The sequence below is a fragment of the Zeus faber genome, assembly GCF_960531495.2.
Source record: "Zeus faber genome assembly, chromosome: 17".
In the NCBI taxonomy this organism is placed as follows: Eukaryota; Metazoa; Chordata; class Actinopteri; order Zeiformes; family Zeidae; genus Zeus; species Zeus faber.
In genome coordinates this window covers 17,995,521-18,016,860 of record NC_137204.1, presented here as the reverse complement: position 1 = coordinate 18,016,860, position 21,340 = coordinate 17,995,521, and positions in this window count along the sequence as shown.

Sequence of the window (21,340 nt, the reverse complement as noted above, 5' to 3'; positions counted from 1 at the left end):
ATATCTACCGTGACAGAGCCGGGGCGGCGCTGCTGTGGCGAGGATCGATTGTTTTGACGGACGGTTCGATACTTTAAACTTGAAGGACACGCTGCTGCCGTATGACTCCGCCACTCGAGTTATTTGAGTGGGCGCCGATATTAAATCCTGCGATGATATGGATCTGTTTTGATAGAATCTAGTGAAGTCCACTTCACTTGTATGGACCTATATATCTGTCATGAAGGAGGCGGATGAGACCCAGGCGCAGTACACAGTACGGGGAAAGTACAGAAGGTTTATTTACAAAAAGGGGGGAATAAGATGATGTGGGAATGGAATGGGCAGGTGGGTCGTTCGGGGGTCCAGGCGGGCGGGCAGAAGGCACAGGGCTCCCAGTGTGGACAGGGCGGTGGTGAGGCAGGCGGACAGGAAGACAGGTAGGCAGGCAGGTTTTTCTGGAGACGCGGGGCGGACAGGATCAGACAAGACAAGGAGCAGCAAACACACGGCACTCCCGCCGCGAGCAGTCTGGAGAACACCGCACGAGGGGGCGGTACGATCAGACGAGGTCCGGATGAGGAGCCGGGCCTCTCATGGAGAGCGGTGACGAGCGTGACGAGGAGCAGCTCCGCCAGCCAGGCCTGCAACCAGGAGCCACGGCCGTGCTGCACTGTCAGGTAAGGACATGGACATACTAGATACAAGAGGGAAAGGGAGGGGAGAGGCGTAGGGAGACAGGAAGGCGCCGCCAGGGCTGTGGCAATATCAGTTCCGGTCTCACACACTAGTTTATAGATAGTATAGGTTGACTGAGCCCCGAAATCCCAAAACCTTGCTCGGACAAGGAAAAGGTTCTGCACAACCAGAGGGAAAAGGAATAAACCTTGAGAACGGACACAAATAGAGAGGACCAAGCAGAGAAAGTAATTTGGTCCAAGTCTCAAGCAAAACAAGTCATTTTTCCTTGGACAAGTCAAGTCACTTTTTTACCCCAAAGCTCATACCTGCAGTATCTGGTCTTTATGCAGAGAAAAGACGAGGTATCAGTACCTGTCTAATAAAGATATAATCGGCCAATTTAACCTGTTCAAAAAGTATGAGCCTCATCCGAGACGTCTCTTAAAACAAATTGTAATTGTTGTACCCTCAGACACTGACGTTAATCCAGCACATCGTAGATTAAGTAGCCCCACTGAACAACAACACGTTACCCCAGCCCAACCACAAAGCGGTAGAGGTGGTAAATTTAGATATATTTAAAATGAATTTTAGAACCCACAACAAATAACATATGCATTGATGTAACTGTTAGGTGCAGTTAAGCATCTGCTTTATTTATATATATATATATATATATATATATATATATATATAGAGAGAGAGAGAGAGAGAGAGAGAGAGATACGTTTTTGCATTGCATTTTCATGGAGCGTGCTTCAAAGAGTTTGCTGTACTCTTTTTGAACCAAATTAGTTACAATGGGTATATTGATATCCGACAACTACATTTTCAATGATCACCCACACGATACCAGACTGTAATAGGCTATTGGAAATGTTTAGTCAAATTAATCAATCAATCAATCAATCAGTCAGTCATTATTTGCTTCTTTTATTTAAATTGGAGATGCTAAACCAATTTACACAAGTGTTTCAAACATTCGATGTGGTAAAATTCAGTAATAGTAGTGCTAGTAGCAGAGAACAGCAGAATTACTGTAGTAAACAATCACCAGAGTCGCGATTGTGGCGCTGCCCCTTGCGGCCGCCTGCGCGAGCACCACGTGTCGATTACGCACATTCGAGTATTTTTTCGAGCTTATAGAGCTTGTGCGTAATCACCGGGTGTCATGACATTTCACTGCATATATGTACGACCATATGTGTATGTATGTGACAAATAATCTCTTGAACTTGAACTTGAACTTGACAGTGATTGGAATTTGTGTTGTTATCATTGATATTTATTGAAATATATGTAATCAAACAAAAAAATAAATCACTTTTTAAATTTCTTCTCAATCAAACAATCATCACTTAAATCATTTATTTGACTACTGTTCAGATTGATTTATCTTTAATTTAAACCTTTTATTGAGAATTGTTTCATGAACGTGTCCGAAGGGGCGCCACGGACCCCCCAGTCGTGACAATTCCCAGCGTGCGCTCGCATGCCGAGCGACATCAAACTGACACGTGTAATGGGAACATTGTTGTCAACCCGTTACCCGTGACTTACAAGTAGATCATTTTAATAAGTCCATTCAGTGTCGCTGAATGGGGAGTAGACAAAAATCTACCACTGATCTATAAAAATGTAATAGCAGTGAAGTGAATTGGTCATTAGCCTTGAAGGACAAAGGCGGTTGCATTAGTGCTGGCGGTCAGGGTGTAGGAACCGCCGGGGTTGAGCCGGGAGCGGTACAGCTCCTATCAGAGAGCTGATCACGGCGTTAGAAATGGTACAAGAAGGGTAAAGAGGTCCGCGGAAGCAGGGGACTCTTCAGGTCCGCAGGAGGCGTTTGGAAAGCCGGGCAGAGGACGGCAGCAGCCACGCCCAGAGGGTTCCACCCGGACGGCACTCAGGGAGGGAGAGCACTCCCTGAAACAAGGACGGTAGATAACGGCGCGGCAACGAGAAGCCTATAGAGGTTGCAAACCTGCATCGCCTCATCGGTGTCGGGTGGAAACCCACTCTTGCAAAGGGGACACAAGGCGAAGCCTCGCCCCGAGCGTCCAAGCGTCCAAGGACACGGGTCACGCGGCGAACCGATGTCGGCCAGACGCGGCCACGGGGGGCAAATAACCCTCCTCTGCAGCGTACCTTACTCCCGGGCCCAAAACAATCACAATAACGGTGGGTTAGTCATACAGCTCTGCGGTCGAGGGGGAATAACCTCTGCGGCGGGTGCCGAGCTGCAGACCACAGGGGGGACAGAGAGCTCGGCGTCCCAAGCGGCGGGGGCGGGAACGGGAAGGGAGCACGTCCACGACGAGTGCGGCGGTGCTGTTTAGCTGGGATAAGTGGTGGGTAACAGACTGTCGAGCTGTGGAGCCGAGCCCCTTTTTTTTGGTTTGCGTCCTCTTCGTCCTCGCGTTGGGGCTTCGTCAAAGTGTTGAAATCGATGTCGGCCACAAACGGTCGGCTCGAGTGGGACAAATTGACGAGCGCGCGACACTTACCACGGCGCCCGGGCAAGGTCGCACTTCGCGCGAAAGGGAAAACCAATCCGCAGCCATTCATGCGGCGATTGATCCCGCTTCCCACCCTCGTATTGATATTTTATTTGACTTTACCGGCGGTACTGTTTTTTGATTGACATCGACGAACCGTTCAGAGTGCACCTCCCAATTGTCATAACGTGGAATTCACCCTCTCCTTGTGCTTTATTTTTCTCTTACCCCTAAATCCAAAAGTTCCAGCTCCGTCGTAAATGTGTGTGTCTATGTGTGTGTTTGCATTTTCAGCGTCCGTGTGTGTGTCGCGTACGGATGCTCGACGCGCCTCCACCCGGGCGGAAGTGCGAAAAGCTCTTATTGGAATGCAAAGGCTGCATTTCTTCTTGTTCCTTGCCGCTGTTTGGCCTCCGCCTATTTCTTCATCTGCCCACCCGCCCACACACACACGCACGCACGCACAAACGCACGCACACACGCACACAGCTCACATTATGAAACAAGGTTCAATCTCAGCTCGGGCTCATGCTGGTTTGTTTCTGAATTGACGAGGATCGGTCTGACGCGCACGCAACCGAGCTCAGGTGCACGGCTTTTTCTCTGACCTCTGCGCTCATTACCGCGATGCAGCGGGAGTGCGCTCCCACCTTTTGGTGAACGGAGTGGGAACGCCCATCGTGGGCTCGCGGCGTCGCAGCACCACGCAGGTCACAGCGGCCCGCTGACGGAGCTGGCTCACCATCCGCCCCCACGCTACCGTTTGATTTGCAATCTTTGTGAACACGAGCTTTGCTGCGGTATCTGTGATTTTTACTTATTGTCGTGTAGCACTTAATATTGAGAGTGGATGTAGCAGACGTGGCTTCACTCTTTTTCCTGTAGCCGATGGACTAATCGCTGCTCACTGGCTAATTAGCCAAGTCTGAACAATATGTTTGGATACCGGGCTGGGAGTTAAAAGCACAGCGAGCGAAGCTTTTCAGACTTCAGAATGCGTGGGCCGCTAAAGTGCCTCAGAGTGTCTGCTCCCGGGGGCCGATGCACTTCCCTGCACGGCGCGTGGAAGGTTGGAGGTTGTTCTGCGACGCTGTGGAAATGGAGGCATCCGGTTACACGCTTTCAAAGGTACACTGCAGGAGTGCCAGCTCTCATCCCAGCTCAATATCCAAGCCTGTAGTTACAGATAAGTCAATTAAGATTAGCTCTGTGAGATCTCTGTCTGCCCTTCACAGGCCATTGTCACTGAGGCAGTGTGTGTGTGTGTGGGTGTGTGTGTGTGTGTGTGTGTGTGTGTGTGTGCGTGCATGCGTGCGTGTGTGTGACGAGTGCGCTTGATTTATTTTACTGTTTCTTTTCAGTTTTTTAGTTATTCTGTGACATGGACAGTAAGGTGGTTGTGGTTGTGGGGGTGGTGGTTTTTAAAGCAGCCACACCTGTCTTTGGCCAGTAAATTGGGGCCGGGACCAGGGGTGGCTGTGCACCTGTTGCTTATCGGAGCAATCGATGAGCACGGGTTAGATCACCCAACCCTACATACACATGGGAGGGGCCATCTGCTCCTGGCACATTACATCTCCTCAATAACCCGGGTTAGGTCTTCACCATGGCAAGCGGAACGGCCACAACGGAACTAAACAGGGACTCTCTGGCACTGGGAGAGCCTCTGTCATGGCATGTGCCCACCTGCTCCCGGCTAGTTACGTCTTGCCACTCCCTCCAATAAACTGGTGCGCTTGCAACATCCCAGCCTGTGTCTCCGTGTCGGAGGGGGCAGTGAAAGCAGCGCGGTAGTCTTCTGGGCGCCACAGCCCCACCTCTTCCTGTCAGGACGCAGCTGAAGGTAAAGACATTTCTGCTGCCTCGCCGGCGAGGGGCGAAGGGCTGTTTTCCTTTGTTGCTGGCGAGCGGCGCCCAGATGCGCCCAGGAGACACGTTAACCTTCCCGAAGCTCGTTCCCAACCAGAGCACTTAACCTTGGGACAACTGCACAGCTCGGCTGACTCCACTTACGAGGGGGGTCAGAGACTGCTTGTTATCCTACACTCAGCAGAGCTGCACAGGAACACACACACACACACACACACACACACACACATACAGAATACGTGCACAGACAAACACATCATCCTCAACATCAATCCATCAACTTTATTAAAAAAAATACAGCCGGCGTTCTCGCAGAAGCAGCGAGGAAACAAGACTCAACTGTTCGCAAGATGGCGACACAGTGCGGGAGAAAGGATTTAAAACCGTTTTCAGGTTAATTACGGTTTGTTCATGATCGTGCAAGACAAATGAATAAATGTGAAATCAGGATAATACATTCCCAAAACTCCTTATCTGAGGTGACCCCAGGGCTGAAGCTACCTAAGTCTGACCAACGTCATCAGGGCCAATATATCTACATAGGCATTCAAAGAATAATTAAATCAAGAGTGGACTCAAGTATAAATACACACTGTGCATGGTAGAATCTGTTGAAATGCCAGAATGTTTTATAAGAAAAACAAGGGAAAAAAAATCAAGCAACCAACAAACCTCCCCCCTGGTCGTCATCATGAACGGCAAAGCAATTGGGTCTGTACAATACTTCCACATTTAATGACAAACGATGACTTTTTCTCGGGCGACGTGTTCAGCGCCCTGGAAATTTGAAACTAGAACGAGCTTTTTTTTTTCCCCCAACCCTCCCGCGGCAATCTCCAGTAGACGTTTGAAAAACACTTGGCAGTCTATTAGTGAGTGTTTAACTCCGAAGCATGAATGTGTTACGCAGTGGAAGCTGTGGCACCCTCACTGAGAAGATGGATCACTCTCCAAGCAGCCAATTGTGCTCTCAGAGCTTCTGGAAACCAGTCCAACAATGGGAGCGTGTCAGTGGAAAAGAAAGATCAATGACGTCCCCCCCTTAAGCACTCACCAAGCTGAAAGGAGAATGATATAATTCTTGTATAGGATGTCATTATTATTATTATTATTATTATTATTATAGGAAGAAGAATGATGTGCAGCCATTGGCCAGTCTTGTTGATGCCCTGCCGCGCTGCCGTCCTCTTTGGCGAAGGACGTTTCCGCATTAGAACCTTCTAGAATCCGTCTCTCTAATAATACTGTCTCTGCTGGGAGCGCTGACCCCCGTCGATTACCACACAGCGGCAATCACCCGGGTGCACATCATCGGCGGGACGTCCAGACTCCCGGGGACCTCAATTTAGCCTCTGATAATGCCGCACTTTGGTATATCACACACGGCGTAAGACCGACATCAAGTCCGGATCCTCAAGCGTCGCGGAGCTCGCCGGGTCAGGTGCGCCGTGAAAGTCTTCACCTGCGAATTCCGCTCCGGTTCCCAAAAAGAAGTCGTGGAGATTGGCTCTCGGGCGTCAAAATCCACGGTGCGAGGCTGTACCGGTTCTTTGGTCCCAGCCGGATGCTCCGTGTTCATCAGAAAAAAAGTCTAGTTTCACACTGAATGTGAGAATTGTCAATAGGCCATAATAATAAGCAGTTATAAGTGTGTGAAAAAAAGGTTTGGGACAGACTGTGCCAGGTGCTTCATTTAGCTCATATCGCTTATTGGCAGTGTTGCCAACTTGGCAACTCACGAGACTTACTGAGTTTTCGGCGCCTATAAGAAAAAGGTGAAAATGCTTCCGAGTTGAGATTGAGATGCGTTTGCCGCCTATTGACGCGGCTGTGCGGGCGTGGCAGCAGGGAGGCAGGTCAGAGGAGGCTACAGCACAGCAGTTATTTTAGTATCTGTCCCTCGTTCTGTCTCCCCAGCATACTGCTTTACAAAACATCCAAATGAAACAGTTTGTTCTTTGCAATATGTAAATAGTTTGACATTCTTCCCTCCTGTGTTCCCTCAACCAGACCCCTCCCACCCCACGAGTGGCTACCTATCACGAGTCCCCAAAACTGAATATGCTTTAAAAATGTACTTTTGCACAGTACACTTTTGTACTTTTGGCGGTAAATAGGGGTGAACTCAGACAACAACACCGGGCAGGCACAAAACATTATGGTTTAAGTTTGATCTGAGAACCTTGGTCTTGTCAACAAATAAAAGATATTCACAATGAGTTTTGATTTCTTTGCCTCTGTGCTCGGCCTTTCCCTTCTTTGGGGCTGGATGACGTCGTTGATCCACGGGGAAGGATTAACAGTTAGAGTTGACCTATTTTCTTGCACAGCAAGAGCAGCAAGAGCCAGTGTACACAGCTCATTAAGCCAATAAACAGAGTCATTAATATTAGATAAAAGGGTGGACACTGTGGCGTGCTGGAGAATAGAGTGGGAAACCTAGCTGCAGATTGACGATGAAGATGGAGGAGTGTGTTATACACTTTGCAACGTTGGGACCCACATCGGAAGACGGGTGATCCCTTTTACTCCAGGCATTCCCAAAACAGCGTTTTATCCCAAACTCCGGGCTGTTAGCTCAGCTTATTTCACCACTGATGCTCCAATTGGACCTGGTGTTTATATACTGTTAGGGGAGGGGCCATGTTTAGTCGGGCTACCGTTGCCCGTACCAGCCCCGATTTAGCCCCGCCCAAAAAAATCTGAAATTACTAAAATGGTGAGAAATCGTTTAAAGGTCTAACTCCACAATTCAGTTCTATTCGGTATGTAATTAAATCACTAAGATATTAATATAATATAAGGAATTTAGAAGGGCAAGAACAACAGGAGTGACGGGGCTGGACAGATTGAGTTCAATCAAATTGCTTAACCTTGCTGTGATTGTGAGGACGATTATTGTGAGGATGGGGAAATAGATCTGTTTGGGTGAATAAGGTCACGTTTATAAAGTTATATAGCTACACAGTACATGAACAGCTCTCCTACCACTCTCGTTTGAAGCAGAACAGGAGGAATTTGTATTGTACGGTGACGCAATACACAATCTCGCTTGGGTGAGGCCTCGAGTGTGAAGCATCGAACCCAAACACTTTCCTCACCTCACTGCAGTCTGGCTCGGTCGTATCGTGGGCGCTCAGAAATTGTGGCGGTGGGCCACGCATCATTTGGCCTCATTTGTGCCATACACAAAAAGCCAGGGGATCCTGTGCTCCTTGTAACGGGCCAGATTGGAAAGCAGGCAGGCACAAAACTGTATGGCACAGGCATGGGCATGGGCATGGGCATGGGCACGGGCATGGGGCATGGGCACGGGCATGGGGCATGGGGCATGGGGCATGGGCACAGGCACGGGCACGGGCATGGGGCATGGGCATGGGGCATGGGCATGGGTCGTGATTTTCATGACATATCCAGTAGTCTGTCCGTGTCGTGACTGGACTGCTGTCCACACACCTATGAAATCTGATCACGGCGTTTGGTCCGGCTCACCGAATCACAGCGTGAGCAAAATCCAATCTGGAACCGTCCGGTTCTCACAGTTAATGGATCACGGCGTGATTGGATAATAAAAATCGCATTGAACCAGTGAATACTAAGTACATTACTAAGTACATCACAACGACATTGACATGACTTACATTTTGTATGTCAGTCTTCTGAGGTCAATAATCAAAAAAGAGAAACAATCAAATATAACCCACAATTTTGAGCATGGTGTTGTAGTGAAGTGTATCCCGGCTGACAGTCGGCGATTATAACGGCTGCTGTTAGTTTTAGCTGTTCCAATACGTCTTGGAAACAGGAGCACACAGAACACCAACGCACCAACAGTTTTTGTTCCCACGCAAACATCGAAAAAGAAAAAAAAACATGCAAATGCTAATCTATTACCATGAATATTTCCATAAAGTGAAATCATGTTTTGTTATTCAAGTACAATGAATACATGTGTGTTTAATGGAGTGTGCGTATTTGAATGTGTGCATGCTGCTTCCTGACACTGGTTTCTGATTGTGTCGATGTGCTTGCCCTCTGTAAGTAAGTCTTGTGTCCTGTGCGTGTTCATATGCGCCTGGTGTTGGCACGTGGGCGGTTTGCAGGAAGCCTGGAGGCAAGTATATGAACGAGTGGTCATGTACACACACACACACGCACGCACGTACGTGCACGCACACACACACACACACACACACACACGCACGCACACATGCGCACACACAAAAACACAGATGTGCGAGATGTAATTTTTATGGATTCTATTTTGTTTCCTACCCCATCTATACTATTTGTATTCGTTGTTTGAATTTTCAGATCCTGTGCATAGTATATCGCATTTTGTATATTTGTATATATTTATAAATCGGACTATTTCTGTTTTGTATTTTTTCCTATTTTTTGGGCTAGTTGTATATATTTGAACAATTTCATTCAAATTTTTTATTTCATTCTTTCTTTTTGCGTCACTTTTTTAAAATTCTGCTTTATTTCATTATTATTTTTAATATCCGTTTTTCTCCGGACCGTTACAAGCTGTCTCACGCGGCAAACCTCCCCGGAAAAAAAAAAATCCCGGCGTGTGCAAATTCACCTGGCGGAATAAACTGATGCCGACGCTGATTCAGATTGTGAATAGTAAGCACGAGACCGGGTGGGGGGGTCGGGGTGGGGTGGCCGGGTGGGGGTCGTGTAGGATCAGCCGGCGGCGTCTGATCCGCCCCACGGCGTCGCACAGTCTGCGGCGCCCGGACGCGGTGCCTCGCCCCCCGTGCGGCAGGCGGTCGTCATTAAAGTGAACAGTAATCTGGTCAGCTGGAGGGCGAGTGGATTACGACGCTTCCGTATTGGTGCGCGGCCGCCTCCCGCCCTGCACATGGACATGTGACACCTTAAGCTTCCCGCATAACGGTAAATACTCCGGCGGTTGTTAAACCCTCCCGGATTAGAGCAAACCCCATATGCGTCGACATTACCGTTGTGGATCCCGTAACAATATTAACGATCTCATCGTCGTTCTCCTCCTCATGCTATTTCAAATGTGGATCGCATGCGCTGGAGGTGAGGGACTTGTGTCGCCGCTCGACTAGAGCGCGGAAAACATTGTTTTCGGGAACAAGGGCATTTGAAAACCAGGCGGAACCCCCCCCCCCCATGTCACATGAACTCTGTACCGCAAAACACGTTATGTCATCCAGATTTTGTGAATTGTGCTTTGAGCAGATTGCAGTTTACATAAAGTGCTGTTTGGAAGATGTCCTATACATTTTTTTTTTTTTTATGTAATCTGGCATTAAGGTTGGACTCACGTCAAATTGCATGGAATATCTGCGTGCGAGCCGGTAATTCCAGATTACGGGGCCGGGATGATTGTGTCTTTTCGATTTTTTCCTTTTTTTTATTTTTTTTATTTTTTTAGATCGTCACACAGAAAATAGACTTGCAGACGAAAACATATTCAATTCCCATCCATCAATGCCCAAATTCCATCGATTAAATTCCTTAAAATGTGTTTGAATGTTAATGAGCTATTTGCGTCCTTGTCGGGAAGCCATCGTTGCTTCGGTGATCGTGTTGACAGACGTGGTCGTTTCTTTTTGGCTGTTTATGCGTTTTTTTCATTTTTCCTCATGCATCGATATGCGGCATTTATGGAACTGTGATGGCGGCTGACGTTAATTCTGTGACATCCCTGCTCCGATACCCACTTTGGAAAAACATCACGATGATATGCTCACACTGGAAATCAGTATAAATACCCAAGCATGACATTAGAAACTGGCCCATATGTGTGAACGTCAACCTCAATTGTCAGTGCGTGGAACAGTTGTTCTCGTGAAAGTCTGACGAAACAAATCGCAAACTCCACTATAAAACAAGAGGGTCATCTGCTGCGAGCGGGAGGGTTTCCATCATCACCCTTTATAGTTGTAGTCGAGTATCGTCGCAGGCTCTGAGGAGATAGGGAGCCACGCCGGGAGAATCGAGCAGCTGCCGCTCGGTCGCGTCTCCTCCCTCTCGCTGGGAGGATCCCAGAGCGTCGATACGCTCCCGGAATTCAGATCGAAGCAGTTCATTGCGGCATGCGAGGCGATGGCTTCACGTGCTTTGTTAAAAAAAAAAAAGAACCGGGGCGTCGGTCCTCGACGGCGAATTAGTGACCGGGGTGAGGAAAGGGGGCGGTGGGGCGCCGTGGCCATAAAATGAGATTGCATGAAAAGAGGAAGATAGTGGAGCCCGGTGATGGGTCCTAACAGATAGAGCCCCCGCCCGGCAGGAGATTCTATTCCATCCACGCTCTTTATGTCCTCAAGTGCCCTGCGCCGGTGGAGGGAACGTTTTTTATGTTTCCTTCGGGTGTCGTCGGCGTAGCAACGGAAAGAGCTGCGGCTTGCAACTATTTTAGGGAGGAGTGCTCAGCTCCACCAGCGGGGAGGACTAAAAACCGCCCGAGCGTGAGGGGCCCGTGACGATCGGGTAAGCGCCCGAGCGCGGGGCTCGGGTCCGCGAAAAAGCACGAGGGAAGGGCAGCCGGAGTCGGCGTCGTCTTCCCGCGAAAATGAAACCTGACCTATGCTCTGCTAGTTTTCGGATTACATTAAGCCACGCGTTGGGAAGCCGCGGTCCCCGTTCTCCGGCGATTCCCCCCGCCCCGCTCAGACGACTCTACGCGCCGCCGGGAGCGGCTTCCCGGCACCGGCCAGACGCGATCCCCGGGGATGACGGCGACAGCTGGTGCTCCTCAGCGCCGGGGGGGGGGGGGGGGGGCCCTTTGCCTGATGTCGCCGTGCGGATGCATTCACAAACCCGAACCCTGCCAGTCAGAGGGACTTCAGCCGCGGGGCGGGTTGAGCGCACGTGAGTCGAGCCTTGATGATGTCACCTCCAGCGGTCGACTCCGGGGAGCGGCCCGGCGGTCGGGGGCCGACGGCGCCTTCTCTCTCTCCTCTGGTTATTTCCCCCAAACTGGAAATTCACTTCGTAAAAAGATGTGCCTCTTTTATACATATATATATCTTTTTTTTATTGTGCTATATTGCTGTTTGCAGTTAACAAATGAAACGGTTCTGATAAGAACCTTCTTTTCAACAACCAAAATGGCTCCAGTGGAGGGTGTAGGAAGTCACATTGGAGGAAGTAGGACGGAGGGTTAGAGGTGGTCTCCTTGCCCCCCGCCCTGTCCCGAGGCACACACACACACACACACACACACCGACGCTGCAGATGATTTATGCGGCCCGTGCGCGGCATGCATTGCATTACGCTCGTTGGTGTGGGAAGAGGTGGAGGTAACGCCAAAGGTGGAGGGTTAAGGCTGGTACAGGGAGCAGGACCATATATTTTCCTCTTTACCAGAGCATTCATCATGCTGACTCAATCAATTCATATAACGGAGGGGGGTGTGCATGTTTGCCGGTGTGTGCAGATTTCCGTGTGCGTGCGTGTGCGTGCGTGCGTGTGTGCGTGCGTGCGTGCGTGCGTGTGTGTGTTTTTGTCTGCGTGCTCGGACGTTGGCGTGCGCAGTTTCTCTCTGTCATCCTGACATTGGAGCGGGGCTATTTCTGGGTGGGTGTAGTGTTTGCTTCGTGACTGATGTGGCACAGGAGTGGGTTCATTGACCAGGTGGAGCTGAGCCACACACAGATGAGCGGAGACGGCGCTCAGCGAGGGCTCATCCGAAAGTTCCACACGAATCAACAAAAGAAACAAAACAAAAAAAAAACGAAAAACGAAAAGCCGCGGGCCTCTCCCTTCGAATCGTGTTGAAACCTGTTTCTTTGTTCGTTTCGGCTGCCTCCATTTTGCTTCTCCTCTTGTTCATCAAATCATTGTCCAATCACGTCCGTAATTAAATCTGATCTCAGATCAGCGCACTAATGGTCTGGTTTCAAAGCATTACCCGACGTTCAGGGTTCCTGGTATTTGTTAGCGGCTCTCACGCATTAAAACATATCCAGTGGTATAAATACGTATTCGTGCGTCAGCATTTTTTTTATTCTCACAAAGCTTTACTGGGGACTGACCTTTTTTGCTATTTGTGCGCTCGTAAATCCTGATAAAACTCCGCTCCGCAAATCGCTGCAGCCCTCCCCAGCCTCCCCACCCTCCTCCTCCTCCTCCTCCTCCTCCTCCTCCTCCTCCCTCTCTTTATTGTTCCCCTTCCATTCTCTTTATCTCGCTCTCTCTTTCTGTCTGCTCCTTCGTTTCGGCGAGTTTTATATCTCATCCACCCCTTCTTTATTTTGGAGAGCACTTCCACGCACGCACGCAGGCACGCACGCACGCACACATACACACACACACACACACACACACACACACACACACACACACACACACACACACACACACATGCACACACAGTAAACCACGTTGGGCAATGCTGAGTACAGCAGGTTCTTGTGTAATTCAGAGCTGGGTTTATTAATTGCCTTGTTCAGCAAAGGATCCTCTTTCAGTATTTGGGCAAAACAACACTGACTCCGTGTTATGTAAATACTTCTGTAAATACTCTCACGTAAACACACGGTGGACTGATCATAATGAAATACCCCAAAAAGATGACACATATTAAATCAATGTGAATATTTGAATTAGAATATCGGTTAAATAATGTGGTATTTTATGTATGTTGTTGTTTATTTAGTATTATTTTGCTGTGATCGTGAGGAAGCATCGCACTGAAGCCACTGTAAACCCTTTGCTTATTAATGATCGGTGATTTACAGCCTATTTTCTAGAAATGAAAATGTTAAATTTAAGAAATAGTTGCATGTTATTTTCATCTGATGTAAAAATTGTCAAACTAGCTTCCCTGTCGTTGTTTTCATAATGTTATTTACATTTGGTTAATCACTCACGTAATTAATGGGTGCCTGGGTGACAATCCTCATTAATCGTTTGGGTGATTGATAGGTCACGGATCCCGATAGCGGTTACCTCCACCCTATAGGATGATGGGTGGAGTTGACATTGGAGGATGTGGATGTGAACAAGGGAGAGGTCTACGTCCTCCATGTGACACTATGGATGATGGATGCGTGGACAAGTAGGGGTTTACAGGCCACCGCGTCCAGCCACATAGATGTAGAGATCCGCCTTATTATGGGATTACTCCGTTAATATGGAGGATAAGTCCTACTAGTATGGAATTGGTCATTAGGGGTCAGGCCGAATGCAACTCGTTTTATATCGACGTGCACTGGCTGCACCGGTGTCCAGGTGCATGTGAATAAATCATTGCATTTCGTTATTTATTCTACAGTTTTAATAGGAGGGAAAACCGGGCGTGGTTTTCAGTGTCACCCTTACATTTTTGAGGAGCTCAAGTCGAGTCTGTAGTAGAAGACAAATGTAAAAAAATATAATAATAATAATAATAATAATAATAATAATAATAATAAAATAAAGAAAATCACTTACTGGGATAAAAACAGTCTTCTGAGCTTTAAACTCTCTCTCTCTCTCTCGCTCTCTCTCTCTCTCTCTCTCTCGCTCTCTCTCTGCCTGAGCTACTGTAAGTCGCTCTCCGGCGGCCAAGCCACTCGTCTCTGGCCCGAGGCGGGAAGCAGAACCGCATCATCCATCGCCGCTCGCCGTCTCCCCACAGTTCGGTCGAGCGATTTTGAACGAGCGCTCCTTGTGTGGCTCCCCCGCGCGTCGTTGGCGGGCTCAAAAGATGAGTCTTCCACGAGCGCCGCCGCGGCCGCCGCCGAGTTCCTCTGAGCTTCTCTCTGCGCTTTCGGAATACTTAGCTTTCGGAATACTTAGCGACGAACCCGGGGGACCTGCGCCAAAACATTTTTATGGCGGATTTAGGAAATGTAATCAATGTTAATGCACCGCGCATTAAATGTTGACATTAAATCTCTGTTTAGATCCCACAGTGCACTCTATTAATGATTTGTCTCATTGGTATTTCTTTATGACAGTTTGTGAATAGGCAAAGGGAGAATGCATGTTTACTTTCTGAAAACATATTCATATATATATTATATAATATATTCATCTATCTATCTATCTATCTATCTATCTATCTGTCTGTCTGTCTGTCTGTCTGTCTGTCTGTCTGTCTGTCTGTCTGTCTATCCCACTGACTATCTTTCCCTTTATCGTCTCCTTTATCCTTATTCTACCTTTTAAGTGTGACATTACCTTCCTCCACCCTTCAGCTCGTCACCCTGATACCCGCTCGCAGAGGTGAACCATGCAGGTGCTCCAACTAACTCTCGATTATTTCAGCAGTCAGCGGCCCTCCACCGCTTGCTTTGCACTTGCTTGTGGTGTTTCAACCCGCCGCCTGACTCCAAGGCTGCGATTTTACACGTGAAAGACACGCGGGCAGCTGTGAGCGTCAGAGTGTTGCGTAACGCGTCCTCACTATTTGAGGAGGACACGTGGAGACGGAGAGGGTGGAGCCGGCGCTGCCAGTGTAGGATCAAGAGAGAGGAGTGCTGCGTGAGACACTCTCATCCATATTAATGCTGTATACATCGATCTCCTTACAACGGCACTTAAACGCTCTGCTGTGTATATGACTGTTTTAAAAGTAGCGGCGTGTGTGTTTGGGGGTCGTCTAAGGGTTTCACTTTGTGTCCATCGAAAAAAGACGGTTATACGAGGGATTATACACCCATCAGCCACAACATCAAAACCACTGACAGGGTGGGAAGTATTAGGCAGCAAGTGAACAGTCAGTTCTTGAAGCTGATGTGTTGGAAGGAGGAAAAATGGACAAGCGAAAGGATCTGAGTGACTTTGACAAGGGCCAAATTGTGATGGCTAGACGACTGGGTCAGAGCATCTCCAAAACAGCAGGTCTTGTGGGGTGTTCCCAGTATGCGGTGGTTAGTACCTACCAAAAGTGGTCCAAAGAAGGACAACCGGTGAACCGGTGACAGGGTCATGGGCACCCAAATCTCATTGATGCGGTGGGGAGCGAAGTCTAGCCCGTCTGGTCCGATCCCACAGAAGAGCTACTGTAGCACAAATTACAGAAAAAAAGTCAATGCTGCTGTGATAGAAAGGTGCCAGAAAACACAGTGCATGGCAGCGTGCTGTGTATGGGGCTGTGTAGCCGCAGACCGGTCAGAGTTAGAGTGGCCATGCTTACCCATGTCCACCGCTGAAAGCGCCGACAATGGGCACGTGAGCGTCAGAACTGGACCATGGAGCAATGGAAGAAGGTGGCCTGCTCTGATGAATCAAGTTGTGGGCGGACCTCGCAACTTCCAGGAATTAAAGGATCTGCTGCCAACGTCTTGGTGCAGATAGCACGGGACACCTTCAGAGGGCTTGTGTGGTCCATGCCTCCACAGGTCATAGCTGTTTTGTGTGCACAAGGGGGAGTGACACAATATAAGTGGTTATTAGTGGTGCTTTTAGTGTTGTGGCTGATCTGTGTATAGATGAGGATACACTTGTTTACAGTTAAATGACGAACTAGCTGTTTGTCAGAAAGGATACCTGTGGAAGACTGCTTCACAACTACAACGACAAGGACAAACCAGAAGTCCATTCATTCCGGATTCTGCACACGAGAAGCTGCGTCGCGCTGCAGTGCGGAGTTTCCGCCTCCGATCGAGGCTCCGGGAGGGGTCGACAAAAACCAGCTCTTCTATTTCCCGCATAGTTTGTGACGCGAAACTCAAGACGCAGTTCACCCGGCGGCCACGGGGGGGAAGTCTCTGACTGTCGGACACGATAACGCATTCGATGTGAAGCGGGCTTTGGGGAGCTCATTTATAACGGTGACAGTATACCTGGTACCAAACAATTTCACACTTACTTCAACAGACGTGTGCTGTGCTCTGCTGTACTTCATGGTAATCAACCAGCCATGTTCATCTGAGTCATTACAGAATACAATGGCTTCTGCTGAAGATGCGTCGAGGAGCGACTAATCTGAGTGAGACACAATAACAATCCAGTAAATCACACGCAAATGAAACAAACACACAAATGAACTATGAAGGCTGATTATTGACATCTGTGTCTGCTTACATCAGCGTCTGATCTCCCTCCAAGATCAGGGGAACTTTCGAGCTCGCGCCATGACATCACAAATCAACGAGAATCAACGAGAAAGTATTTGAGTATTATTATCGTTGTTATTATTATCAGTTCACAGATCAAAACAACCCAATAATAACGTTTTGGGTGACTGTAAATCTTCTTGATCTTGATATAAGACCGTATACTGACACACTATACACGCACAAGCAGCTTCTGTGGGCATTTACCAGGATTTTCCACTTCTCCCACTGTTTTTTCAGTCAGAAAATGTGAAGCAGATTGAAACGCCTCCAGCAACTGCATCGTAAAGGGACTCTGTGGTACAATATTGGACATCTATTACCAATAAGGGAGGCATTCCTCTGAAACTGTAAACACAGCAAGCCGGCTCGCTGGAAGCTACTACACTGTAGATGTAAGAAAAAAAATATTTTGTCTCTCAATAATTGACATCCTAGCATCCCCTGCATGGACTGTAAGTCAATGGAGAGCAGAGGGGGGGAAAAAACAGATGTTCCTTCTGCACCCAGTGACCGCAGATGCTTCTGGGCTTGGACTTTGAATAAAGATATCAATATCCAAACAAGGAATATATACAATAAACAATATGACGATCCTATGTTGTATGTATGTTGTGTGTATGAAATACAAACAATAATAAATAATTTGATAGATTCCGATTGAGATCATTTAGTGAGGGAAAGCACTGTTTTCCTTTCCCAATCTGTCTCCCTGCCACACATCTCGGTGTGTGATGATGTTCGGGTCTGGGGATCATGATGTCCGCCGTGCTGCTCCTCAGCATCTTCCCTCAGAGTGTCCCAAAAGTGATCTGGGACCAGATGGGAGATGTAATCCCTCCAGCGCGTCCCGGGCTCTGCCCCGGAGTCTCCTAAATTGGCCAGTTGGCCGTGGCGAGCGGGCGTACCCGAAGGGGGGAGAGGCTCTCTGGAGGCACACTTAACAGATGCCTACACCACCTTCACCTCCTCCTGGAATCACAAACTTGTCATGTTTGAGGGTTTTAGTGCGGACCCCCCCCCCCAGTACACAAGGCGAGCTGCTTGGTCTTAAAAGGCGGGGGCACCTGACAAAACACGCGCGCTCGCATCAACAAGCAAACATACAATGCAGCAGAGCAGAGCAGATACAGAGCAGATACAGTGCACATGGATGTACAGGTGAAACACCACGTTCCCGGAGTTCACCCGACTGGACGCTTTGTGGACGTAATCACATGAAACCCACTGGATATAATGTCAAACTCACCGCCGCCGGATCCAAAATCAATCAGGTTTTTCCATGGCGTTCCGCACGAGTGAAGGGAAATAAAAGGTTCTGGTAATAGTTTCTCGACTCAACAATATGGCTGAGCGTAGTGGTGCATGGTACCATGAATCCACTGACACTCAGAGCCAATTCTGCCTAATGCTTCAGAACTAATATAAATGACGGCGATCCATTTCACAGAGCTCGGGCTGGGTTTTTGGTGTTTTTAACCCTAACCCTAACCCTCGTGCAAAAGTATCTCATGTGAGTTCAAGCTTTGTGAACAAACTGTAAATAAATCCGGTTATTTTCAATGATTGATCCGGCCGTTTGATTATTAACCTCTGGAGCCGAGGAGCTTCTTTTTTTGCCGTTTGGCTATGCGTTTGTTGCCAAAAATATAATAAAAAGTAGAGCTCCAGTAAATCTATCGACCACCATAGATTCTGCAACTTCTATTACTTTATTCAGATGGGTTTTTTTGTCAAACTGTGGCTAAACCATATCAAAAAAAAAAAAGTTATTTTTTTGTATAGGCAACATCATTTCATATACAGCAAGAATTTGTCATCAAATTCATTTGATAGTATCTTTGTGACCGTTTCACTTACATGACATAAATGGCAGCATTTAATTTGGCAAGTTCAGGATCCGCACTTTCGCCAGGTTTTCCTCCTGGCGAAACTGAAGTCAACACCAAAACCATAAATAAATACAATTTCTTATTGCTGACGATAACTGCCGCTATGAAGGGTTAAAGACTAGATAATAGCTAAAAATCTCTCGGGTTCCGGTAAAATGAGCAGGCTTTGTGTCTACACTCTGTCCGAGTCTGTGGAGCGGCTGTGACGCAGATAGATGGATAGATATCCCCAAACGACCGCCTGCCAGCACCGGCCGGGCTCAGCCCCGCGGGTAGATGAGGAGGAGGTCACGGCGTGTCTTTGAGGTGAGCGTTTCAGGCCTTCACATCTGTTGAGCGTCAGCGGGTACGGGGGGAGAACAGAATGCGTTTCCGCCGGTGCGCTCCCTGCACGGCCTCCCGGGGCTTGACCATCTGCCGGTTCGACTGTTATGTATATATAAGCTCATCCCGGCCGAGACGAGGGGGTGCGCACACGCTCAATGACTAAGGGATTTAAATCATTCATCTGAAATTGAAAAAGCGGGAGGCGTCCTCCGCCCCGGCTCCCACGTCCCGCCACCCCCTTTCTTTCTAACTCGCTGAATCATTGTTTGTCGTCCCCATTTTCCCAGCGCCGCCCTTTGTCTCTGTGCCGTAGACCCCCGTGGGCTCCGGGCTCTGATCTCTTTCGCACCTTTCTTATCCGCGTCGCCCGCGGCCTGCCCCCGTCCTCCGCCGTCAAAGGACCGCGCGGGCTGACTGATGCTCGGATTCTGCCGTGAATGTACAAACCTGATTAGCGGCAAGAGGGGAGACGAGGGCCGGGAAGGGAAGCGGAAATGATTGGTTCACGCTGCCACGGGAGGGGAGGCTGGGGATTTCGGAGCGAGGGGGTGAAAGGAAAATAGATAAAAAACAAGGAAGGGGAGCATCACCAGGGCAACGCATCGAGGTTCCGTTTATTGATTGCACCACGGGTGAGATGATACCCGCAGAGCCCCGTTGCTGGAGGAGACTTGATTATTTACTAATTAGTGAAAGAAACAAAAGGATTTACTCTATGCCACTCTATACAGTATATTAAATGTATCTAATGTTATATAATAATAATAATAATAAATATAGCTGCAGGCAGCAATACACAGGGTCCAGTTTAGTCATGTTGGGTAAGTATTACAGGTTTCAGAGGTTCCGTAAAACACCTCGTATTGCACTTACGTCACTGAATGTTCCTCTTGTGTCGTTTCGCTTAAATGTCCCTCAAGGACAAGGTGTTTTAACAATTAGGGTCGTTGCTGGATCGTGCTGTGCAGGACACAGGTGAAAAAGACGGTTCCTCCAAAGGTTCTTATAACTTCCTGGGGTGCGAAAACGCCTTTTGTGACCGATTATAGTTTTCGGGGTTTTGTGAAACGCAGCGGGAGTTACAGTTTTTTCCGAGTTTCCTTTAAACGCAGCGTGTCGTAAGTGGCTGTATGCGAATGACTTCCAAGAGACGAGGCTCGGACTTATATAACTTTGGATGATGATGTCACAAAGCGCCCCGCTCCTGAATCTAATCAGATCGCCTCAACGTTCTTCTACTTCCGGTGAAATTACGACGGTTTTTCCACTAATTTCTGCTCCGAATGTGCATCGATACTGATCCAACTCCTCAGAGGCGTTTCATCAAGTTTTTAAACTTTTGGGACTAAAATAAAATGGACACCATTAGGACCCTTTGCTCTGGGGCTTCAAGCGAACTCCGCGTGTGAGGACACAAACAAGGAATATGTTTTGGATCAAATGCTGCAAAATGAGGAGGGACACGACGCCGCATCTAAAACCGGGTTGGATGCGAACAGAATGCATTTATTTACAAAAAGGGCAAAAGAGATCACACGTAAAGCCCCGCCGACGTCAAGCAGGTAAGACGAAACACACACGCTCACACACACACACACGCAGTTTGCAACCACTACAGAGCGATGGAGTCTACACCACGCACCTGGCACGACGCGAATGTGTGCCCAGAGTCCCACAACCAGCACATGCAGCGACGAATTGGATGATGATGTCACAAAGTGTCCCGCTCCACATTCTCACTTCGCTCCCCCACCAGACCCGAAGTTATAGAACGTTGGCATATTGGAGATGCACGAACGTTCTGCTACTTCCAGTAGATTTTTGGCGTTTTTTTACTAATTCGTGCTCCAGATGGAGATTAATATGGATGGAACTTGAAAGATCTTGTCCCGGTTCTAACGAGACCTCAATATTAAAAATCATAAAATCCCAGCAAAAAACAATTCCGACAGTTCCAGCCCGCAGCACCTAGAATAAAATGCAAAATATGGTAAGAATAAGCTGAGAAAAGCAAATATACACAATATACAAAATTGAAAAGGAAAAAAAATGGAACATGCAAAAT